The sequence below is a fragment of the Canis lupus genome, chromosome 5, assembly GCF_003254725.2.
Source record: "Canis lupus dingo isolate Sandy chromosome 5, ASM325472v2, whole genome shotgun sequence".
NCBI classification, from domain to species: domain Eukaryota; kingdom Metazoa; phylum Chordata; class Mammalia; order Carnivora; family Canidae; genus Canis; species Canis lupus.
The window spans coordinates 13,801,604-13,814,030 of record NC_064247.1 but is presented as its reverse complement, the minus strand read 5'-3'; the positions used below and the strand labels follow the sequence as shown (position 1 = coordinate 13,814,030).

At 49.4% G+C, this 12,427-nt stretch overlaps 1 long non-coding RNA gene across 1 annotated transcript; it reads right to left on the bottom strand.

Moving 5' to 3' along the window:
• Positions 1 to 9,597: 9,597 nt before the first annotated feature.
• Positions 9,598 to 12,329, bottom strand: LOC118354831 (uncharacterized). The gene is made up of 2 exons (XR_004816115.2): positions 11,497 to 12,329; positions 9,598 to 9,779 (listed from the first exon to the last, which is right to left on the bottom strand). It is a non-coding gene; the product is annotated as an uncharacterized LOC118354831 (long non-coding RNA).
• Positions 12,330 to 12,427: the final 98 nt, after the last annotated feature.

Sequence of the window (12,427 nt, the reverse complement as noted above, 5' to 3'; positions counted from 1 at the left end):
CGTGAGAACGAAAGTTCTGAACTGGAGAAGGGTGGGGGTGCACAGAAGAAGGTGGAGGCCTTCACAGAAAGCCTGTTGTTCCCTAGTTGAATCCAGATGTGGACGGCAGGGTGGGGGGAGGAGGTGGGAGGGTGTGCTGGAGGCCGCCTGGGGGAGGAGGGGTGAGGAGGAGGGGAAACGGGGAGCAGGAGTGCCCCTGAGATGCCCTGGAATTATTTCTGGATTTCAGTGCCTCTCCCTGGGGTCTCTGAGCGTCACTCCAAACTGGCCTGCATAGTCCCTAATGAATAAATATGGGGCAATGTTGCCAGAGGCTCAAACACCTACAGAAAAACTGCGGGGCCGGCACTCACCAGGTAGCTCTCCCTGTGCAGCCAAGACCTCCCGCTCCGTGGACTTTCCCCTCTGCTCACACCTCTGCCCCCTGCCCGGCTGTGGAGGTGAATACCCGGCCCTGACCAGGAGGCAGGGGTGTGGAGTGGGAGCCCAGGGCACTGAATGCGGCACTTCATTTAGTTCTCGCCACGACCTGATGATATAGGAATTATTACACCCATTTCTGATGAAGAACCGGGGCTCTAAGTCTCAGCGGTTGCTCACTTACCCAAAGTCCCACGGCTAGAAAGTGGTAGAGGCACAGCTCAAACTTGGGGCTGCCTCTACTGTCCCTGCTGTACTACCCAACCCGGGGCTGCAGCATTTGCCCACAGAGGTGGGCCAACACCATCAACTATCCAGAGACACCCCCCCCCCCCAGTTTCTAGAAATCTGGTGTCAGTTCCAAGTTACCCCAGAGTCATGCTGGAGACAGGCTCCTAGGGCAAGACCCTGGCCCTGTATGTATGATGCCCCAGCTGCTTAACCCACCCTCACACTCTTCCGGGAGGCAGGAGGCATCTCCCCAGCAGGGAGACCAACTCTGCCCTAGGGGGCACAGGGTGTTGATTGTCCTATAGGTTCTTGACCCTGAAGAGGGGAAGGACCTGTCCCTGCCCTACCCCACCCGCCCTGTGGCGGCACCCTTTGCAGGAATAGGAAGTGCATGATCACATCCAAAGTCACAGCTAGGAGAGGGATCTAAAGGCCATAGCAGTATGGACATCTCCCTCTGCCAGCCCGTCTGTGGAACCCAACAGAGAGTGAACGTCTGTCTGGCTGTGGGCAAGAGGCAGTGGCTAGGGTGGGAACCCAGAGGGCTGTGAGTGTGGAAGCCCTGGAATGCAAGAGCAGGGGCTCAGACTTCAGAGTCAGATGGCTCCGGGTTGAGCCCCCTTGTGACCTTGGACTAGCTATTTGACCTTGGACAGAACACTGTATCTCACTGTGCTCCTCTGTAAAATTGGGGATGTCTTAGTACCTATCTCCTGGAGTACAAGTGGGTATTAAGTGGGATGCCATATGTAAAGCCTCTGGGCCAGTGCCTGACATGTGGAGTGCTCAAGAAATGTTAGCTGTTAGGGCCGCCTGGGAGGCTCAGTGGTTGGGCATCTGCCTTTGGCTCAGGGTGTGATCCTGGAGTCCCAGGATCCAGTGCCATGTTGGGTTCCCTGCTTCTCTTTCTGCCTGTGTCTCTGCCTCTCTGTATGTGTCTCTCATTAATAAATACATAAAATCTTTAAAAAAATTATATTGTTCTAGATCCCATTTCCCATGCCACTGCCAAAGCCAGTCCCAGTCTCCTTATGCTTGCTTGGGAGGAAAGATCCTTTTGGATTGAAACCATTCAGTTTCTCCAGGACTCCCCAAACCTCTCATTCCAGGGACCCAAGGGACCATGGAGGCATTAATTAGCAAAGCCTCAGGACAGGCCCGGGCGGCGAGGGAGCCTTGTTGACGTTAATTGGTACTATCAGATCTTTGCCCAGCGAGGACGGAGCAGTGCAGGCTGAGACAGGGTCTCTGCCGTTGGGGTTCACAATCTGCCCGAGACTGCACCCCTGGTGCCCAGGCTGTGGTGGGCGGATAGGGCGGGCAGCTCTTCCCTCCCTCTCCCTCACAGGGCTGGCAGGGGAAGGAGGGCAAGGGGAACAAAGGAAGAGGGAAGGTTGGGACCATGTTTTCAGGCCAACCAACACTCTTTGAGTGCAGGCACAGTGCCGGGACCTCAGGCGTACCAATGGCAAGGGCTAGGAAAGATGCCAGGATCTAGCAATGGCTCTCAACTTGTTTAATGAGCCCAGGAAGCCTGTTTAAAATGCACAGTCCCAGGCAATGCCCTCGGTGGCCCAGGTGCAGGGGTCTATATTTTTAACCCAAAGGATTCTAATGAGGCTGGTCTATAGGAACACACTTTAGACATCAGAACACTGATGTTCAGTATTAGTGCAAAGCCAAGCACATTGTAGGTAATGGTAAATGCTGACTGATGGAATGAATGAATGAATGAATGAATGAGCCAAATAGAAAGACTATGAATGGTTCTGTTGGGTCTAAGCCAAAGGTCTGCCCTCCCCTACGAATTCCCTCCCTCAGGGAAGAGGTGGATTCTTCATCTCTGGTTCACTCCCTTTTGTGGTTGGGACCAGACTTTTCCCACTCAAGTTGCAAGTTGCTAAGTTCAAAGAAAGGTTCTAGAACACACTATCCCATCTCAAATCTATCCGGAGACATAGGAATCCCCGAGGATTCTAATACCAGAGAAGTATGAACACACAGGTTTGCTTCCAATTTCCAGAGCTCCCGACCCTGAAGTTACCCAAGGTAAGGATCCCTGCTGGGATGTCCTTTGATCTGTGAGTCATTGTTGACAGCAGGGACAAAGGGGAGGGGAGGACCAGGTGGAGGGTCTGGGCCAAAGCTGGGAGTGGCCAGGGCTCTTGCCCAGGAAGCCAGGGTTTGGCTTGGGTTTCTTGGCTCCCTAGTCCTTCTCCAGGGGAGCTCAGGTGTCACTTGGGCAGCAGGTTCGAGTTGGGGGTCTGAGGGACAGGAAGCTGCAGAGGTGACCCCAGAGGGTTACAAAGTGACACTCCACACTCACTCCGGGACCAGAGGACAAGGAAGGCAGCAAAGGAAGGGGAGAGTAAAAAGCTCTACTGGACTCCATTTGGGGTAGGCACTGGGCTCCTGGCACACCACCTTACATGCTGGCGCTGCTACAGATGCTGTTGTAAAAATTAATATCTCTATTTTATACAGGAGGGAGCATACTACATGCGGGCAGGCCCGGCATTGGCCCAGTTGCACACAGCCAGTAGATGGTAGGGCCGAGATTTCAGGTTCAGACCCCACAAACACCAAAGCCGGGATTACACTCACACACCTCCAATCTAGGGGACTGGGACAGGCTCAAACTGCAAACCCACTGGCTGCCAGGGGGGACAGTTTTGGTTCTCTGTCCTCCTCTGTTGCCACCACAAATCCTTCTGCATGTCTACTTCTGTTATTTGCAGGAAGTGATAGAGAAGTTCCTCATGGGCTGTGAGAGCCAGATCCTTCCCCTCTGCCCTCACCCTGATGGCCCGGCCCCTCTCACCTCAACCTCACCCAGGGTCTTGGGTTTAAAAGCTGCTCTGGTCTTCTCTGACTCTTCAAGACCATGGGAGCCAGCCACAAGGACAGAGAGGGGCTTTCAGGCCTCCCAGCTTCTAGGAGGCAGAAAATAGTTAAAACAAACAAACAAACACCTAAGAACTGTGTAGCTGATACAGACCCAGAGACATTTAGAAGGGACAGGAGGCAGAGCCCAAAGCCCAAGACCTTGGAGTTAGACTTGGGCTGTAGGTCTGGCCCTACTCCTTTCTGGCATGACCTTGGGCAAGTGTCTTCACTTCTCTGAGTTTCAATTTCCTCCCATATTAAATGAGTAATAATAACTGCCTCCCAGAGGTATTAGAAGAATTAAGTAAGCAGATGAACCCAGAGACCCCAGGCTCCCAGCAAGCAACCCGTGCACAGTCACGCAGGCAGCTTTTCATTGCTTCATTTTTAATCAGTAGGGTATTGGGCTGGGGGGAGGGAAGTACTTTGAAATTCCAAATAGGAAACAAATATAATAAGGAATAATTTTTATAAGCTGGGGTTGAGTGGACTCTCTTCTCATTTGTAAAATGGAAATCATAGTAGTACCTACCTCAGAGGGTTGCTTGGGATTTCATGAGAATTCACAAAAAGCCCAGGACATTGTCCAGCAGAATATTAGCATATGGAAATGATTCATGATTCCTGTTACGCATCACACTCTCCTGATTTGCACAGGGACACCCTATACAGGCAAGAAAAACTGTCCACCCTTCTGAGAACAAAGTGGAAAGCTTAAATTCAAGGAGATTTGTATTGTGCATTGGATAGAACTTTCTATCCAAGTTGCAGCCTGTGTGTAATTAAGTCCCCTCTGGACATTCTAGGGTCTTTTCCCTTCACAGACATGAAAAGAGAAATGGAACACTCTGTCTCAGGGGCTGCTAGATAGGACCCTGGCTAGAGGCCGGACTTCAAGTTTATGTCCAGTGAGCCAACCTTTACAAAATGCATTGTTGTTATTCATATTATATCGATGCGTATATGAATCATATTCTGATCTACTTCTAAATCTATTCTGCAAGATAATATAGTATAAAAATAATAACAAATGACTAGAGTGAGCTATCAACTATTTAGACCATGGCATGTTCTAGAACTATTAGAAATAGCATGTGAACCAAGTCAATATATGAATATCCTCGTATGAAGTAATGCTGAGAAAAACAGAATAGGAAATAGCATAAAGTGTTAACTTCATAAAAGCCGCAAAAGCTCAAAAGAGCATTTAGAATGAATATCAATCAGGTTTTATTTTCTCTCTAGCCTAAGGCCATTATATGCATTTAAAAATATATATGGCATGGGATGATAGGTGAGTTTAAGGTAGTGGAAATACTCTGTTTAATACTGTAATGGTGGATACATGTTATTATACATTTGTCAAAACCCATGGAATGTATGACACAAAGCATAAGCCATAACGTGAACTATAGACTGATGATAATGATGTGTCAGGACAGGGTCATGATTGTCGCAAAAGCCTCTTTACTTTGTATTTGCTTTTAAAGTTGTATTTGTTCACCTACCAGTGTTTATGAAATCCTATTTCTTGGGATGCTTTTTCTATAATAAAATATCCTCATTTTTTTTCTGGTGGGGGACATTGATAATGCAGGAAGCTGTGTGTATGCTGGGGCAAGGGATAGATGATATTGGGGGGTGCTCTATTTTCTTTTGCTTTTTTATTTTTTTTAATTTTTTAAATTTTTATTTATTTATGATAGTCATCACACACACACACAGAGAGAGAGAGGCAGAGACATAGGCAGAGGGAGAAGCAGGCTCCATGCACCGGGAGCCCGACGTGGGATTCGATCCCAGATCTCCAGGATCACGCCCTGGGCCAAAGGCAGGTGCCAAACCGCTGCGCCACCCAAGGATCCCTCTTTTGCTTTTTTAAAGTGGGCTCCATCCCCCACATAGAGCCCAACTTGAGTCCTGAACTCATGACCCTGTGATCAAGACCTAAGCTGATGAGGTGGCTGGGTGGCTCAGTCAAAGTGTCCAACTCTTGATCTCGGCTGAGGTCCCGATCTCAAGGTTGTGAGTTCAAGTCTCATATTGGGCTCTACACAGGGTATGTGGAGTTACTTTCAAAGAAGAAGAAGGGATCCCTGGGTTGCGCAGTGGTTTGGCGCCTGCCTTTGGCCCAGGGCGTGATCCTGGAGACCCGGGATCGAATCCCACATCGGGCTCCCGGTGCATGGAGCCTGCTTCTCCCTCTGCCTGTGTCTCTGCCTCTCTCTCTCTGTGACTATCATAAATAAATAAAAATTTAAAAAAAATAAAAATAAAAGAAGAAGAAAGAAGAAGAAGAAGAAGAAGAAGAAAGAGGAGGAGGAGAAGAAAGAAAAGAAAAGAAGAAAAGAAGAAGACCCGAGCTGATATCAAGAGTCAGACCCTTAACCAACTGAGCCAGCCAGGTGCCCCAAAAGAGTGCTCAATTTTCTACTCAATTTTGCTACCTAAAATCACTTGAAAAAAACGGAATCTATTAAAACAATCTAAAGCTCTGTTGGGATATGAATTGCTAATGCACTAAACGTACATATTATCATACTGTTTTCCCATCAATAAGCATGCTATCTTTCCATTTGTTCAGAAATGTAAAAATAAATCTTAGAAACAAGAAGTCATGACAGTGATGGTGGTTCTGAGTTTCTGGTTTTGAAGAAAGGGTGTCCCCTTTTCCATCAGATAATGAAGAGATATGATCCCCACCTTTGACCCCTACTGGGACCTGCCCCCCACCCCCACCCCGGGTAACCCTAGGCCCTTCCTAGGCCATCCTGTCACAGCCCTGATGATACCATCGGCCAGATGGGAGCCGGAGTACACGAAGATGCTACCCAGCAGCAATAGTGACAGGCAAAGCTGATAACTCTGGTCTGAAATGGCCTTTGTCCAGGCCCAGCCTTCTCACACCCAGCTTCCTGATGAGCCAGCAAGACTTCTCATCCCAAGCCATAATGTGTTCATGCACTTTGTAAGAGCAGTAAGGAGCTAGGCTAAAAATCCAACCAATTTTTTTTAAGTAGTTAATTTTCCTTAGGGTTTTCCGTAAAAGAAAGAATATTTAGCCATGAAAAATATAATAAATGCAAGGCACACAACCCTGCCCAGCCCCCTCTTCTTGCTGCAAGCATACTCAGATCTCTGCTGGCGCTGAGGGTGTGGTTCCACAGAGTAGAGGCAAGGCCCCCTCTTCTCTAAGGTCTCGGAGTGCATGCCCTGGTGATGGAATCATCGGGGCGTGAGGAGATGGGATGCCCTCAGGGACACACATGTGTCTGCTATGATCTATACTATACTCTGTGCTTCTTGTGGTTTTCCACGGGTGGGGAGTACTGCTGGCATGTACAAATGGCCTAAGGTCTTCTGTTTTGATGAGGAGGCCCAGCCTATTACCTGGAGGGCCCTATTTCTCCATAGACCACACACCAATAAGATTCTTGAGGGCAGGGACCTGTGCCTCAGATCCTCTTCCCCACGGCAGAGTACCAGATATACAGGCTATAGAAGACCTCATTTTTGAGCATCCTCTGTGTACAAGGCTCAAGAGCTCGAGGTGGTCACAAAGATGGCCCAGATCCAGTCCACCCTGTCTCCAGCAATGAAATAGAAACCCCATGTGGGTCACAGAAGGAGGCCAAGCCCAGCTTCAGAATGCTAGACTTCTTTTTTTTTTTAAGATTTTATTTATGTATTCATGATAGACAGAGAGAGAGAGGCAGAGACACAGGCAGAGGGGAAGCAGGCTCCATGCAGGGAGCCCGATATGGGAGTCGATCCTGGGATTCCAGGATCACTCCCTGGGCAGAAGGCAGGCACTTAAACCGCTGAGCCACCCAGGCTGCCCAGAATGCTAGACTTCTAATCTAAGCAGTGCCACTAATAGCTGGCCTCAGTTCTTTTGTATCTTTGGTTCAAACACAAATGCTGTGAAATCATTACAACAAAGGACAGAGGGTGCAGAGCTACCAAAAAAATAATCTGAGGGCTCCTCCCTCAGTTTCCCAATCTCAGTTCACATTGCCACCCAACCACTCCAGCCAAATCCAGGAAGTTGTCCTCGATCCTTTTTCTCCCTCACCTCCGAATACAAAGAAATATCGAACTCTATTTCCAAATTCTACTTCCAAATCACAGCTGAAGTCTGACACATCTTCTTTCCATTCCTGCTGCCACCACTGTTGTGCAAGCCACCGTTATCACTCATCTGGACAACTACAATCCCCTTCCAAACTCTCTTTTTAAAATGCACATCTGATCATGTCACTGTCTTACAGAATACAGTGACTGCCCACTGCTCTTAGGAAAACAAAGCCCACATCCTGGCACTGCCTGCATCACCTGGCCTCTGCCAAACTCTCCTGTATTACTCGGAGCTGTTCTCCATCCTCATTACTCCTGGTACTTGGCGAAGTTTCCAGGGAACCCATCACACTCAGGTCCCATACACAAGCTGTTCCCTCTGCCTGGAACCTCATCCCTGCTGACCCATCCTGATTCACTCTTTAAGTCAGTCTAGACATCACTGCCTTCCCAGGCCTCCTGGTCTAGGCTCAGATCCCCTCTAATTCTCCATAGTACCAGCTACAACAATTGTAACTTAAATATTTGTTTTCACACATGTTGTTAAAGCCCATTCCCCTTGCAGCTGTCGGCTCCATCCCAGGATAAGGAATTGCTGCATCTGCCTTATCCCACTGCTGTAACCATAGCATCTAGCACAGTAGTCCTGACTCTACATGAATGGATGGACAACTGGATGGATGGATGGATGGATGGATGGATGGATGGATGGATGGACGAATGGATAGATGAATACATGGATGGATGGATGGATGGATGGATGGATGGATGGATGGATGGATGGACGAATGGATGGATGGACGAATGGATAGATGAATAGATGGATGGATGGATGGATGGATGGATGGATGGATGGATGGATGGATGGATGGACAAACGGATGGATGGATGGATGGATGGACGAATGGATGGATGAATGGATGGATGGATGGATGGATGGATGGATGAAGGGATAGATGGATAGATGGATGGATGGACCAGTGAGCATCCAGGTAAAGGAGGAAAGGCCTCCTGGAAGAACTAGCATGGAGAAGAAGACAGTTATATTCAGGAGATCTAGAGTTGTGGGCCTGGAATTGGTGTAAGATGCACCTTCTCTTGCAGCTCTGATCATTCAAGCTTCCTTTTCCTTTCCTGAAAGTCACTGATTCAGCCTAACTCCCTTTAAACTTCTCCTCTGCCAGGTTTTCTGCCTGGAGAGAATGGCTGCTCACCCAGGCCTCTTTCCTTACCATTCTCTACCCTGGCCCGCTGCCTCTCCGGTCCACTTTCCCACCACACCCTTAGATTTATGTAACTGAGTAATTGCGTGATGCTGTAAAGCTAATTTGCACTTCTGCTTGGGCAGTGAAGTGACACGCTTTGCGGCCTTGAGAGGCAAGGTAGAGCAAGCACCCCGCCACATTCCCAGTTCCTCTTCAGACTCAACTCGCAGGTGGCCAGCCCTATCTGCAGCAGCCCAGTAACTGAGAACCCAAGGCAAATGCCAGCCACAGACAGAAACGGAAAGGCAAATCTTTCTACTGTTGCAAAGACAAGCTCCTTATTACATTCTTCTCCTCTCTGGATACAGTGATTGGTTTAGTTTCCCTTTCAAACTTCTACAGGACCCTGTCAGCACCTGTTTTCTCCATCACAGATTGGGAGACGACATGGCATTTCTCTTCCCACCAAATTGAGGCGCTCTAAGACCAAAAAGCAAAGGGGAAACGCCTCCCGATGTCTGGCAGCCCACCTCCCAGGTTGAGAGGTCCCGAGTGATATAAAACCGGAAGACCTTAAAAAAAGAGAATACAGAGAAAAGGTGTTCTTGAATGTATATGTGTATATGTGTGTCTGGAGGGTGAGCCAAGGGAGGAGAGGGTCATGTGCAGGCCACACAGGGATTTAATATTTGATACCATGTGAGAGAAAAAACAGTTTTAAGTAATAACAGCCACCATTTATTGGGCCGTCACTTTGTGCCAAACATATTGCAAAGTGTTTTGTATACAATCTTCCGTTTAATTTTCAAAACAACCCAGTGGGGTAAGTGTCTATATGCCCATTTTACAGATGGAGGAACAGGCTCACTGAATCACACAGCTCGGGAGTGGCCAAGCTCCAGGATTGAGATCCCGAAGCCCTTGCTTTGAACCACACTACTCGCAACTGCTCTCGTAGGGCTGCAGATCAGAAAGGAAAGGAAATTGGTTTATGGTGGGGCAGAGGGCTTGAGATTAGACATAAAGAATGTTCCGACAATGAGGGCTGTTTGGTCGTAGTCAGGGTAATTAGGCTTGTTAGAGCTCTTCCTCTGAGGGCCTTTACATTTACAAAGAATGGATGCTTCTATGCCTGGCTGGTTTAAGGGACTGCACTCTGTGTTCCCAGCACGGGGGCCAGTCTGTTTGAGCGAACTGACAGCCTGGCTGGGGTACAAGACTACCACACATGAAACCGTTAGATTATAGGACAAGATAGCACAGAATGTGTGCCTGAAGGGGGCTGGTGGAAAGCATGGGCTCCTGGCAGGCACATACTGTTGTGGTTACAAGCAAGGGCTCTGTGGTCAGTCAGACCTGTGTTTGAGTCCCTGCTGGCTTCCCTCCTCGTGTGACCTTGGGTACATTACTTAACCTCTGTAAGCCTCTGTTTCCTAGTCAGTAAAAAAGAAGTTAAGAATAGAACCTATTTTGGACAGTTGCCATGAGAATTAACTAAGATGATACATGCAAAGTGCTTGGCACAGCACTTGGACATCGTAAGGATACAATCAATGGGAGGTGCTATAATAATTGTTATTGTGGGAGTCCAGAGGCCAGAGGGAGAACCACAGAGCAGAGCTGTCAGCAGCTGAGAAAGCCTTTTCTGGGAAACTCCAGTTTTGTTCTGGATCTTGAAGAGTTGTTTGGGTAAAATCCAAAGGGCTGGAGATGGGGGGGGCGGGGGGTTCACAGGGTGGAGTGAAACTTCAGATTCTTTATCTTAAAAGAAAAATCTAATTTGGTCCATGGTTCAACTACAGGAGGAAGCTCATTAGGGCAAAGGGGTGATAGGGGAGATGAGGTCTTCCGTCTTTGTTTCCAAACCCAGAATTTGAATAGAGGTAAGGACAGCCCCAGAGACCGGAAAAAAAAAAAAAAAGCCAGACACGCAAGTGCTTTTCTGCTTACTTCTGGGCTGTCATGGGGTGGGGGTGGGGAACATGGCTTGGGGCAGAGCTGGTGATGGATGGGGGGCAGGCCCAGAAACAGGGGAAGTTAGGAAATGTGGGTGATGCTCTAATGACTGTGGGGATTGACTCATATGAGAAGACCCGACTCAAAGGCTACGAGGCGATGAGTAGCCTAACAGGCAGGAGGCCAGTTTTGAGACCCTGGGCATCTCTCTCTTCTTCAGTTTTGCCAGCCCAAGGTGGGAGGGCCTAGGAGAGCAGTCTCTGTGCTAATCCATTATTCTCTGACAGCCGGCCTTATCTCCCCGATGTGAAGATAAACTCCATAGGGACCAGGCTAGTTCCCCAGGAAGGATGTTGTTTGTTTTAGATCCCCTGTGCTCAACCCTCTGTCAAGTACCAACTGTCAGATCCCTTTTATCAAGCCTCACCTGAGCCTTTGTTAAAAATGCAAATTCTCCGTTCTTTTCCCCAGGGAGCCTGTGTGGCTAGATTTAGGGACCCAGGTGTTTGGTTTTTTTCACAAGGGCCCCAAAGTTTCTTTTGAGAAGGCAAATTTGGAAGACACTGAGTTAGATGATCTCTTGAATCCTTCTGAGTCACTCTTCCTGTAAATGTAGGCAGCAGAGTGCAGTAGGAAGAGCCCTGGGTGGGCAGCAAGGACACAGGTTCACAGGGTCGGGGGCTGGGACTGCTGCTCTGACGGTACCTGGCTGTCTGCGTACCTGCTGTTATCTTTGCTGCTAATAAGAACATTGTGCTGGGGTGAACTGCAAAGGGAAGGAGGCCGCAGAGCAGAGGAGTGTCCCCCTCGAGGCGAGATCTCAGAAGGGACAGGGGACCTAGAAGCAACAGAAGTGACATGGACATCACAGAACAATAGGTTCTGAGGACCTCCCTGGGGCTTTCTCTTCCATGGAATTGGCAGGACATCTTAGGTCTCAGCAACTCCCACTATACACAGGGGAATGCTTAGGCCCAAAGAATTTTAAAAATGTTCCCAAAGCCCACAGCTAATCAGAGGAAGTAGGAATCCAGATCCCCCTGCCCTCCCGCCAGGTCATTGTTGGGGTGCCTGGCAGGGCAGTCAGTCCTATTTCCTCCGGACTAGTGGGAGACAGCCCAGTGGGTCAGGAGCCAGTGTCCCGAATTTGCTGGAATTGCCCCGGATTTGCTCAGCCTTTTACTGGGAGGGCGAGTAGGGGGTCTCGGGAGGCGGACAGGCCGCAGGGCAGGCGCCGAATGAGGCGAGCGAGGGGGACTGCCCTGAAGAGAAAGGCTGCCGCGGGGCTCGCAGAACGTGGGCGAGACAGAGGTGGCCGAGTCGGCAAGCTGTGTCGCCGGAGGGACCTCAAAGCAGGGCAAGGACCGCAGCTCATCTCTCCAGGCCTCGGGCCGTCAGACGGCTAACGGCGAGGCGAGGTCTGATCCTGATCCTGCAGCAAACTTTTTGGAAATCCGCTGTGTCAGAGAAGCGTAAAGAGCACACAAAACCCCTAGAACACCAAGCGGGATCATTTCGTCCACGTGGCACAAGAAGCAGCCAGAGCGGAGGGGAGGGGAGGGGAGGGGAGGGGAGGGGAGGGGAGGGAGGGGAGGGGAGGGGAGGCGAGGCGAGGCGAGGCGAGGCGAGGGGAGGACAGGGGAAGGGGGGAG